The 12,136-nt window shown below is 38.4% G+C and overlaps 1 long non-coding RNA gene, 2 other non-coding genes and 1 pseudogene across 32 annotated transcripts in view; all 4 read right to left on the reverse strand.

Annotated features, from left to right (window-relative positions):
- LOC143652395 (uncharacterized) overlaps positions 1-12,136 on the reverse strand; it is a 156,144-nt gene that overhangs the window by 82,480 nt on the left and 61,528 nt on the right. For 24 of the 30 annotated variants that reach the window (XR_013160630.1, XR_013160634.1, XR_013160611.1 and 21 more), the window contains 9 exons: positions 11,257-11,362; positions 8,329-8,461; positions 7,945-8,009; positions 7,465-7,533; positions 7,246-7,353; positions 6,246-6,377; positions 5,881-5,921; positions 3,248-3,380; positions 566-681 (listed from right to left, as the gene is read on the reverse strand). This is a non-coding gene — a long non-coding RNA (uncharacterized LOC143652395). Of the gene's footprint in view, positions 1-565; positions 682-3,247; positions 3,381-3,818; positions 3,897-5,880; positions 5,925-6,245; positions 6,378-7,245; positions 7,354-7,464; positions 7,534-7,944; positions 8,010-8,328; positions 8,462-11,256; positions 11,363-12,136 lie in introns of all 30 variants that reach the window. The other 6 variants (XR_013160629.1, XR_013160631.1, XR_013160608.1 and 3 more) reach the window with 6 other exon arrangements.
- Positions 234-314, reverse strand: LOC143652837 (small nucleolar RNA SNORD116; annotated as a pseudogene).
- On the reverse strand, positions 2,922-3,012 carry LOC143652822 (small nucleolar RNA SNORD116). Its single transcript, XR_013160878.1, has one exon. It is a non-coding gene; the product is annotated as a small nucleolar RNA SNORD116 (small nucleolar RNA).
- On the reverse strand, positions 10,994-11,087 carry LOC143652811 (small nucleolar RNA SNORD116). Its single transcript, XR_013160867.1, has one exon. It is a non-coding gene; the product is annotated as a small nucleolar RNA SNORD116 (small nucleolar RNA).

Genomic DNA, 12,136 nt, shown 5'->3' on the forward strand with positions numbered 1-12,136 from the left:
CACATTATAGAACTTCAGTATTTATTGGAATGAAAGACCTCACCCAACAATCCAGAAGCCAGGTATATCATCATTACAACTTTGTGTAAAAATGAATCTCTCTAGTGCCTCTCTCTAGTGCCCAGCAGCGTGGAGACATCCACGATGACAAGATTTGGCTGTGAGTAGGATACATACCCATTGAATGTGTGTGTCCCTCACTCATCTATTACCATGTAATGAGACAATGTGCTAGGCCTCAGTTTGATGAGAGGAGACAGCAGGGATTTTGCTCAGTTTTTCTAAGGAATGCATATGTGTGTCATCATTGATCCAAGCACATTGTTACTGTCTAAAGTTTTCAGTGGCAGGCTAGGGTGTGGAGATATCAGCAGAGCAAATATCTCGGTCCACTGAGTATCCAGATCCATTCCATAAATTATGGATGAGAGGCAAGACAATCAGGAGTGGATCTAGCATGGCATTATTGACATGATAAGAAATAGTTCTAAAGTATATGTGTTCCTTAGTTGATTAGCAGTATGTTTAGCCAGAAAAAAATTTCGTAATGCCATCAGCAACCTACTGGATTCCTGAAGACTCAGGGCCACACTGCTTCTAGTGATTTTCCTGTTCCTCCAGGTGTTAAAATAAATGCAAAAGCTTTCTATGCAAATGGCTTTCATTCACTGGCATCTCCACCTGAGAAGTGAGCAGAAAACAAATGCACGATTCAGAAAAGAGCAAAGGATCAAAGGCAAGCAGCACAACAATTTTTCCACTTTCTAGCATGCTATTCCTAGAACTCATTTACCTATTTTTTTTTTTAGGTATGCACAGTATACATATGTATGCATGAAGGCATGGATGTATGCAGGTATGCATCTTTGTTGTATGGGTTGTTTTGGTATATATCTTTTTAAGGTGCCACTTCCTACCACAAAAGCATTATTTAATTAGACAATTCCTTAGAACTCATATTCAAATACCTAATATACAAACTGAATATCTTCAACCATTAATTTATATGGTGTTCCCAGCTTTCAACAATGCCTTATTTCCCTCTCCTATCAGCCTTGGACTACAGGAAATACACCTACTCATAATCTACATTGCCACTCAACCTGATTAGGACATCAACATTTAAGTAATATCTTTGGAACCTATGAATATGAACTGCACTGAGTTACAAAGTAACAGCCACAAGGAAATATCTTTTAGGGATCGATGGAGGCACAGCAAGGTCATTGGGCAAAGAACAGACATGTCCATCTGAAGATGCCACGCCTGATCCCTGACACATGCTTCTTCACAGCAACCTAGTCAACACCTTCTCACAGGGCCAACAGTCAAAATGATATGACATAATAAATTTGTAGGAGTTATCACGATAACTCTCTTACTGGAAATAAGGCAATTCTCAAGTACCAGATATTTTCAAATTCAATGGGCTTCCAAATCCTGACAATACAACAAACAAGGGTAAACTCATGCAACCAACTTTAATCACTTTCTTCCTGATACTTACATAAAAAAATTTACATGTATAAATGCAATCCTTATACCAACATGGGTTGTCATGAGATGAGAGAGTCAAGGCATATGTTATCAAGTCATCCAATAGAAAATACAAAGGAGTCAACTTTTTCCATATCTATTTGTGAAGTTAGTACTATTTGTCCCCTATGATGTGTGACAAGTGTTGCCAACAAAAGCAACAACAATAGATTAACCAACAAAACAAAGAGAAGGCAAATACCCCACAACAACCCTTGGATGAACTTAGAAATTTCCAATTTCATATGTGAGACTCTAATCTATGGATTCCACAAAAGTTCAGGACAGAGCTGGATGGAAGAATCAAACACCTTTTTTTTTTTGGCAAGGGCAGGCTCCAAGAATTAAACCCAAATCTCTGGCATGGCAGGCGAGAACTCTGCCACTAAGTCACTGTTACTCGCCCTTCAAACATCTTTTGAAGTGAACTTGACATAGAGATGAGTGTGAAATGGGCCTTCTACTAAAAGAAAATCTGTACCTAAGAAACCAACTGTGAAGAGAACTTTTAGCTTATTGTTTATAAAAAAATTGCTGGGTCACAATGGAGGACCAATCACTTTAATTCCCATAAGGAAAAGGTCATGATTACTTCTCTGGAATATACTCCAGATGTAAAGTAAGACAATCCACCAAAATGCTTAAACATTCCATTCTAGGCATAATGATGAATAATGATGCAAACCAAATGAAATTCTATGAAAATCTGGAGGTACTCTAGCCATTGAACCACTTATGACAACATACATCCTTTCTTAAGGACTTCTCCCAGTTTTCTTCTTATATGCCCCACAAGCTTATAGAAGACTAACATCATTGTGATTTTAATACCCATCAATGGATTCTGGAGGAATTGAAAAAGGTTTTCAAACATCCATAACCCTAATTCAAATACAAGCTACCCAACACAAGCAGGTACACACATTTTCTCACCAAACAAAAAAACGAAAACAAGACAAAACACTTTTTTCCAACACTTGGAGAGTGTTTCCAAGTGACACTCTCATCCTGACACCTTGGGCCTGCTTTTCTTCTAGATTTCAGGAGGTAAAGTGTCTTTGCAAATGTCTAAAATGCCTGCACCATTCTAGATTTCAGGAGGTAAATGGTCTTTGCAAATGTCTAAAATTTGCAAATCATTATATATCACAATATCTCACCAGATCCACAAGCATCAAAGCATACAACATGCGTACTTGTAGGGAGTCTTGTCTGCAGAGACCACCCATCAGACCCAGGGACCTACTAATCATGCCTGTGAAAAATGAATCTATCTAGTGTTCAAGGCCTGGAGATATTTGAAACATTGAAGCACTTAATGGGAGCATGAAAGAGACCAGAAACTCTTCATCCCTTATGTGGGGCTTGAAGAGAAGCAATGTGCTGGACCTCAGTTCGATGAGATGAGACGGTATAGAGTTCTCACTCATTTTGTTCAGCTTCCAAGGAATGCATTTTGGGTGTCATCATCGATCCGCACAGATTCAGAGTATGGAATTTAAAAACTCCAGGTTTGTACTCAGACAGCAGATATCTTTAAATAGTTCTTCACGCTAGATTATCAGTGCCAGGTCATTGATTATAGAGAAGACCAAAGTCACTCAAGAAGTGAATCTCAGTATGCCATTTCTGATATGACAAGTAAGAGGTTCCTGTCAGTGTATGTATCCCTGGGAGAAATTAGCATATAAGGAAAACAAAGAAAATGTACCGCCATAAGCGATGTCAAGATTATGCAGAGTCTTCACCAAGATCTTCTAGAGAAACCCTTAGTTCTTGAGCAGATATCAAGCAGTTGGAAAATATTTTTCATTTACAGGGTATTCATGGCCTGCCAATTATACCTAAGAAGGGATCAGAAAACAAATGTCCAATTAATACAACACTCAGGTTGATGAGGAATGGAATGATTGCAGAACTTCCACAGTTGCCTATCCTGCATGTATTTTTCATTTCCTTCTACAAGTTATGCACATATGTGTATAGTTGGATATGCCTGTAAACATGCTGTACTAGTGCTGTTAGGTAGGTCATATATAATGTTCTTCCCCCTGAACAAAAACATTCCTGGTGAAAAATTATTGGATAGCAAAGATGGTATCATGGTCCTTCAAATCGATGACTTCAATCTTCAATCTGTCTAGTTTGACAATATTTGGTGCAAAAACATGACACACAGCCCTTATAGTCACTGCTCTATGTGGAAGTACATCTAAAGTAAACACACATTCTGCCTACAATTAGATTAGATTTAAACACTGTAGTAATGACTTTGGATATACCTATGAAGATGAAGTAGGTCAGCAAGCAATCACCAGTTGAAAGTCAAATATCAGACTTAGCATGGGGTATCCCTGCACCTGAGATGACAAAACAGAAAGTCTGTCTAACCTATCTTACACCTCATTCAAGACAGGTGCTTGATCACAAAATGACAATAAAATACCCTTAGCTAGGTTATAATGGAATCTAGTTAGTTACAAATAGTAAATATATATCCAGAATGGTACCTATGTCTCTTACTGCAATCATGCAATCCAAAATATATGACATTGTACAACAAAAGATTTCCCGTGTATTTACTACAGAGAAAAGTCACAACACAGCTAAACTCCTCATCTGTACCATCTGCATGTTGGGAGACAAGAACCTTAAGATATAAACCCAAACCTGAATTCCTCCACGGGTTCTCGAAGCTAAGGAACATCTATCCCCACAACTTATTATGCAAAATATGGTGGCATGCATCTCATATACATATCTTGGTAAGAAATTACTAGCAGGCTCCTTAACCACAATTAATCTACTATCAACAAAATGAGCCATGAAAAGTTAATAACAACAATAACAAAGGCAACTCCATAAGGGACTCTTGGATGAACTTGAAACCTGCCTTCTATTCTTGGTTCCATAAATCATTGATTCCGTATAGCTATAGTCTATAGATGGTTAGATAAATCAAACTTCACTGAAGGTCATGACCTGGTAGGGATGCAGGTGAAGGGGGAACATTGTGAAATACCTTTACTTAGGAAACAAAGAGTTCCAAGTCCCATGATTCAGAAAACACTTTTGTCACAGGTTTTATAAAAGTTTGGCAGGAGTAAACGGAAACCCAATGGATTCCTTCAATACCCAGTGAAGGGAACCTCATGATAAATTCTGTGCAATAACAGGCTGAGTAAACCAAGGCAATCTGATAAAACACTCATAACCAGGGTGTTCTGGTCTGCTAGCTTTCTCTCCAGGCCTCTTGCTTCATCAAGCTCCCGTAGAGGTGTTTTCCTTCTTTATCTCCAAAGGTCTCTGGCTGCCCAGAATTTTCCAGGATCTCAATTTCTGGTTTCTTTTTACTCAAGAGTTCAGTTCTCAGCTTATCTCTTTCCTTTCATATTTCACTATAAGCTGTGAGGAGCAACCAGGCTGCACTTTCGACACTTAATTTGGAAATCTCTTCTGCTAAATATCCAAGTTCATGGCTTTTAAAATCTGCCTTCCAGCCAAAGCCACTAGTCAATTTTGCCAGATTATCTGCCATTTTAAAACAAGGATCGCCTTCCTTCCAGTTTGCAATAACACGTGCCTCATTTCTGTCTAAGGCCTCATCAGAGGTATCTTTAGAGTCCACATTTCTATCAACAGTCTCTTCAAACCCTCCAGTACTTCGTCATCAATCTCTTCACAGTTCCTCCAAAGTCTTCCCCTTAGCCATCCAAAACACCGTTCAAACATATCTGGCATTTGCAAACCACAGTAGCATCCCACTCTCCGGTACCTAATCTGTTCTAGTTTGCTAGAACACAGGGACACTGAAAAATTCCATTCTAGACAACATTGTGTGGTAACTATCATTCCCATAGAAACCCATGGAAAACCTATCACAACTTATGGAGAAACCAGCTGATCAGCCACTTGTAATGACATTCAATTATTTCATACACAACTGCTAATTTTTAATTCAACTCCCCAACAGCCACCATAGCATTTTCATGTATCTCCTTAAAGTTACAAGGTAGGACAGCTTTGATGGCATTTTGGCAATGGATGTAATCAGTTTCAAAACATCCAATTCCCTGGTTCCTGTTCATCTCAAATTACCTCACCAATGGGAAAACCTAGGAAAAGATTACTAACAGACTGGCTTAGAGCCTCATCAAAACATTACCAACCTGCTGCCCTACTCCTGGAGATCAACTCAAACTGTGGTGTCACCCCCCAAATCCACATCCTCCAAATTCAGTAATAGCTTCTTCATTTGTAGGTATTATAATGCCTGGACTGATGGAGACATCCTCATTTATCAACACTATGTGTGTGCAAGAAAGGCAGCTCATGGATACTGACCTTCACTCTTATGTTCCTTGGACTGAGACAATGTGCAGGACCTGCTTACAAGGAGAGAAATCATAGGGATGTTAGACTTATTTGGTTCAGCTTTCCAAGGAAATATATTCAGGTGGCTTCTCTCATTCAAGCATATTCATAGACCCTGGTGTTTTAAAGCTGCCGAATGGAGTACAGAGAGCTCTTCAACCCAACGTCCTCAACACTCTTGACAGTGTCATGACATTGAGCAGAGAGTAGAGGCAAGGCACTCAGGAGTGTATCTGAGCACACTGTTAGTGACATTAAGATTAAAAGTTTCCTTTAGGTCTATGTATTTCTGAGGAGAATATCTAGGCATTTAGAAAGCAAAACAAAATGCTTACCACTAAAGTCATCTACCAGCTTCCAGAGGTTACTGGTCCTCATTGCTTACAGGGACTTTTAATCATGTATCTACATGTTGTTAAGATAAGTGGAGAATCTTCATATAGCAATGGCAATCATTGACAGCTAAACTGAGTAGGAAAGAGAAAAGAAATACACATTTCAGAACCTACACAGGATCACAGGCAAAACCTGCAACACCAATTTTTCCAGTGTCTATGTGATATATCTACATTGCATTAACTTCAACTATTAATGTAGGTTGTGATGAATTATGAGTGTATGTATGCACTTATGTTTTATATGCACAATTAGGTATGCAAACTCCAAGGTGTTTCCTCCTGTTGGAAAAGTATTCTTTCTCTACACATTGATGGACTCCACCTACAGAAATCTTCTGCAGAAAATCTATGCCTTCAATCCTCAATCTCCAGAGTTTTACAAAATTGGGATGTTGAAGTACTACACATTTTCCTCGATTCTCACCCTGTGTGCTCCAGGGAAGGATACCTATCATAACATTCATTCTCACTCCTGATGTATTTGATTTCAACATTGTGGTAAGGCCTTTGAATGCAACCAGAAATGAATCAGACATGGCTGGAAGGGAACAAAGATTAGTGAAGAATGTTTGAGGGATAAGTGGCCTTGACACAGGGCCACTAAGCGGGGGGGGGGGGGGGGGGTCCATCTAATGAAGCCAACCTAATCCTAAGCAACCTATCCTGTACTTGTACAGGATAACAGTCACCAACAGTTCACAGGGTCAATAAGGAGTCCTGAGAGATTGTTTCATTTGTATACTAAATGGTCCAGGATGAGTCTTTTACTGGAAATGGAGCAATTCTCAAATATCTGGTAGTTTCACAAGTAAAAGTCAACAATGTCATGAGCATGGAAGAAACACAACAAAGTCATGCATTTAATTTTCATCACTATCACACTCAGACCAGCAAACAAAACTCCTCTTGAACAAAAATCATTGGTCCCACAGAGTACCTCACAAGCCGAAGGAAGGCAAAACATACATCGTCAGGACTTTCATAGAGAATGAAGGAAGAGGTCAACTTCTCAATCCTATGTTGGCAAGGTATTGCTAGCTCTCTCCTAAAACATAATAAATATATTGGCATTAAGATTGACAAAAGTAACTGAAAGAAAAAAAAAGACAATTACCACACAGAACATCTCAGTTGAATTCAAAGTCAGGTTTATTACCTGGAACTTTGATGTACATATTTCAAATCTGTCTTTGCACCAACGTGCCTGGAAAAATAAAAAACTCCACTGGAATACATAAGCGAGAGGTTACTGTGAATAAACAAACAAACAAACAAACAAACCACATCCTCTTTGCACCCTAGTATGTACAGGAAGTGGCAAGATATCAAATGCTTTGTCACATGAAGCTCATAAATCATCCACATTACAGAAACCTATTCACTGATCAAAATGCCATTGGCATTCATAATTCTCACCAATGACATAAACTAGGAAATCACTGCTAAATGCCTGACCTTAGGCACAGATCAATGACTCAAAATATCTACTCTTCATTCTCTAGAGATGGGTAGCAGAAGGTTAGGTGAAGGTCTCAAATGCTTGCACAGACTACAGCTCTGGTATTATAAATTCCCCTAACAACTCTCCACCAACCAAATCACAGAGCCTGAGTATTTACTGGAAGATGGACCTCACCCAGGATCCAAGAAGAAAGTCCTCATGATGGTTATGCATAAAACAATCTTCCTAGTGCCCGGAAGCTGGAAACATGCACAATGACAAGAAATGAGTATGATCAGGACACTGAACCCACGGAATGTGTATCTTTCACTCATATATATTAACAGGGAATGAGACAACATGCTGGAGTGTGGAGAACTCAGGAGGACAAATATGTTTGTTCCCTGCATAGCCACATCCATACCATTGATTCTACATTAGAGGAAAGATTCTACATTAGAGAATGCTCCTCTAGTGAGCACAAGTGGGCATAGTATTTACATGATATGAAATACTTTCTTTTAATTCTAAATATTCCTTAGGAAGCTGACAGAATATTAAAGAAATAAAAACTCTTACTCCCTTGAGTGAACAACCAGATTCCAGAAGACTGAGGGCCAAACTGCTTCCAGGGACTGTCTTGCATCTCCAGTGTTAAAATAAATGTAGAAAATTCCATCCAAAAATGTCTTTCATTAGTTGGCATCTCCACCTGGCCAATAAGCAGAAAATAGAAGGACAATTGAGAAATGGGCAAAGTATTAACAGTATGCAGTGCAACATGCATCATCCTACTTCCTTACATGTTACACCTACAAACTATTTACATTATATACATTATGTATGTATGTATGTAGGAAAACATGGATGCATGTATGTATACATGTTTCTAGTATGGGGTCATTTTGATATATGTCTAAACTGCTGTCTCCTATGACAAAAGCATTCTTTTTCTTTACAATTCTGTGGATTTCAAATTTGGTAACTGCTACACAAACTAAACATCTTCAACAAATAATCTGTCAGGTTTTTCCCGCATTTGAAGAAGCTATGAGTCATCTTTCCCTGCCCTATCAGCCATGCACTGCAAAAAAACACACTATTCTTAACCGACAACGTGACTCACCCTATATTTCACTCCAACATTCAAGTAACGTCCACCAAAAATGAGCTGCAATTGTCCAGACAGTAACAGCCAAAAGTAAATAACATTTCAGTGATCAATGGAGGCTTAGTTGGGACATGGGCTAAGGAACAAAGGTGTCCATCTGAAGATGCAATATCTGATCCCAAACGTGCTATTTCACAACAACCCAGTTAAGATCTCCTTACAGAGAAAATAGCCAAAATGATAAGAAATAGTAAATTTGTTGGAGTGGTTCATGATTAAGTCTCTTACTGGGAATGGGGCAGTTTCCAAGCGCCTGGTACTTTCAAACTCAACAGGATTCCATACCTGACAGCACAGCAAAGGTAAACTCATGCAACCAACTTTACTCACTCTCCTCCTAATTGATACTTGCCTAGAAAATTCCACATATATGTATCATCATTATCACAACACTGGATTTCATGAGATGAAGGAGTAAAGTCAAATGTCATTTCTGTCATCAGGATTTATATATGGAATACACAAAGGAGGTAACTTCTCATATCAAATTCGGGAAGTTCTTACTATTTATCCCCTATGGCACATGAAAAACATCGTCAACTAAGTCAAACAAGAAAAACTGCCAACAAAACAAAAATAAGGCAAATGCCTAGATGAGCATACATTTCCCATTTCTTTTCTTCAATTGTGTGCTATGGATTCCACACAGGGGTAAAACATGCTGCATGAAAGAATCAAACCTCCTCTGAAGTACATTTGATGTAGAGATGACTATGAAACCTACTACCTACTTAGGAAGCCTACTGTGAATGAGGGCAAAGTGTACACAGACTTCTTGCTCAGCATTTCTAAAAATAGTTTGTCACAAGAATCCTTCTTGAACACAAATCATTTCTTGCAGGGCACCTCATAAGCTGAAAGAAGGCAAAACAAACATCACCAGGACTTTGGTACAGAATAAAGGAGTCAATCTCTCAAGTTTATGCTAGCAAGATATTGCTAGATGTCTCCTAATGGCCAAGGAATGTATCAGAACATTGACAACAATAACTGAAAGGAAAAAAGGCAACTACTACACAGAGCATCTTGGTTGTATTCAAAATCAGGTTTATTGCCTGGAGTTTTGATGTGCACATTCCAAGTCATTCTTGGCACCTATATACAGGGAAAAATAAAAACTTCACTGGAGTGCATGAAAAAAAATCACTTTGGGAATCCTAGTGTGAAAAGGGAGTTATCTTTTCAGGAAAGATTCAGGAAAAACTTTCAACCAAAGATTGCTAAAATATTGGTACATGACAGTATAAGACAAGAGAATTTCTTTGATGATCTATGAAGAGAAGAATCATGCTTACTAACTAGGGAATATACACCATATGCAAACCAAAGCCATTAATCAATTGCCTATTGTGGCAGTGGAACTTGGCCATTCCAGCACCACCTCTATACACTTCTTTACCAAATGAAGTACAAAAAATCCTATGGCAATGTGAATAAAATCCAGCTATTATACAATTTCTAAAGACATCTAATCATTTTAGGAGCTACTGTTCCTGTTCCCTTCATCATAAAGTCAGCAGTATACAGCACTTACATTTCATTTTGATTTCAATATGTAAGTAAAAAGATATGACACCTTTTCAGCGGATTCTTCGGAATGCTTATCAAAGATTTGTAAATATCCCCATCACTGATTCCCATTTATCAACCCAAATACCACTGGCCTTCAACAAATGACATAATCCAAGAAATCACTGTTAAATGCCTGAACTCAAGCACTAATCAGTGATGCAAAGAACTACTTTCTGGACCCTAGAGAAGGATAGTAGATGGCTAACTACATGAAGGTCTCAAATGCCTGAACATATTTAAGCTATAGGGTTATGAATTTCTTTAACAAATCCCCTCAAATGAATCATAAGAGCCTGAGTATCTACTGGAAGATGGACCTCATCGAGGACCCCAGAAGCAAGAGCTATCGTCACTAGGGCTATGTATAAAACTGAGTCTTTCTAGTGTCTGAAGCCTAGAGACATCTACAATGATAACAGCTAGGTGTGAGTAGGACAAGGACCCCATGAAATATGTGTGTCCGTCACTCATCTGTATTAACTTGGAATGAGACAATGTGCTGGACCTCAGTTCGATGAGTGGAGACGGTAGGGATTTCTCACTCATTTTGTTCAGCTTTTCCAAGGAATGCATATTTGTATGTCATCATCGATCCAAGCACATTGTTAACAGACTAGAAGTTTTCAGTGGCAGGCTAGGGTGTTGAGATGTTAGGAGTGCAAATACGTCAGTCCCAGGTATTGTTTCTTTTATGTCTATATATATTCCTCTGATGACTTGCATTACACTTAGACAAAAAAATCTTATTGCCATGAGCAACCCACCAGTTTCTGGAATACATTGTTTCCAAGGACTTTTTGACATCTTCAAGTGTTAAAATAAATATCGAATCTTTCCATCCAAATGGCTTTCATTCATTGGCACCTCCACCTGACAAGTGAGCAGAAAACAAAAACACAATTGAGAAATGTGCAAAGGATCAAACACCCTCTCCCCAATTTTTCCACTCTCTTACATCCTAAGTCTCCAAATCATTTATATCTCCGATTAGGTGCTAATATTATATATGCATGTATGTAGAAAGGCATGGTATGCACATACACATGTTTGTTGCATGGGTCCTTTTTGTTATATGTTCATTTCAGGTGCTCCTCCTCAAACAAGAATATTTGCTTCACTGTTCAATTCCTTGGACTACAAATTCAGAAATCTGCTACACAAACTATATGTCTTCAACCATTAATTTGTCTGGTTTTCCCTGGTTTCAATAATCTTATATGCTATACAAGATTTTAAAATATACATATTTTTTATTTTATTCTTAAAAATAAGGTGTATATATATATATATAATATATGTATTTTTTAATATGGGTAGGCACCGGGAACTGAACCCAGGTCTCCCACATGGCAGGTGAGAATTCTGCCAGTGAGCCACCATAGGTCCACCCTATGCTACATTTTGTCTCGTTTTTCCTGGTTTCAATAATTATATATACTATATCTTCTTCCCCTAAAGCTATGCACTACAAAAAAAAAAAAAAAACACCTGTTCTTAATCTACACTGTGACACATGCTAGATTTTATTTTAACACACAAGTAACATCTTTGGATCCACCAGAAATGAACTGCCTGGCTAGAACCTAACAGCCTCAAGGAAATGACAGTCCCAGGTATCAGTGGAGACCCTGCTGGGACATTGGG

The sequence above is a fragment of the Tamandua tetradactyla genome, chromosome 12 (assembly GCF_023851605.1).
Source record: "Tamandua tetradactyla isolate mTamTet1 chromosome 12, mTamTet1.pri, whole genome shotgun sequence".
Classification (NCBI taxonomy): Eukaryota; Metazoa; Chordata; class Mammalia; order Pilosa; family Myrmecophagidae; genus Tamandua; species Tamandua tetradactyla.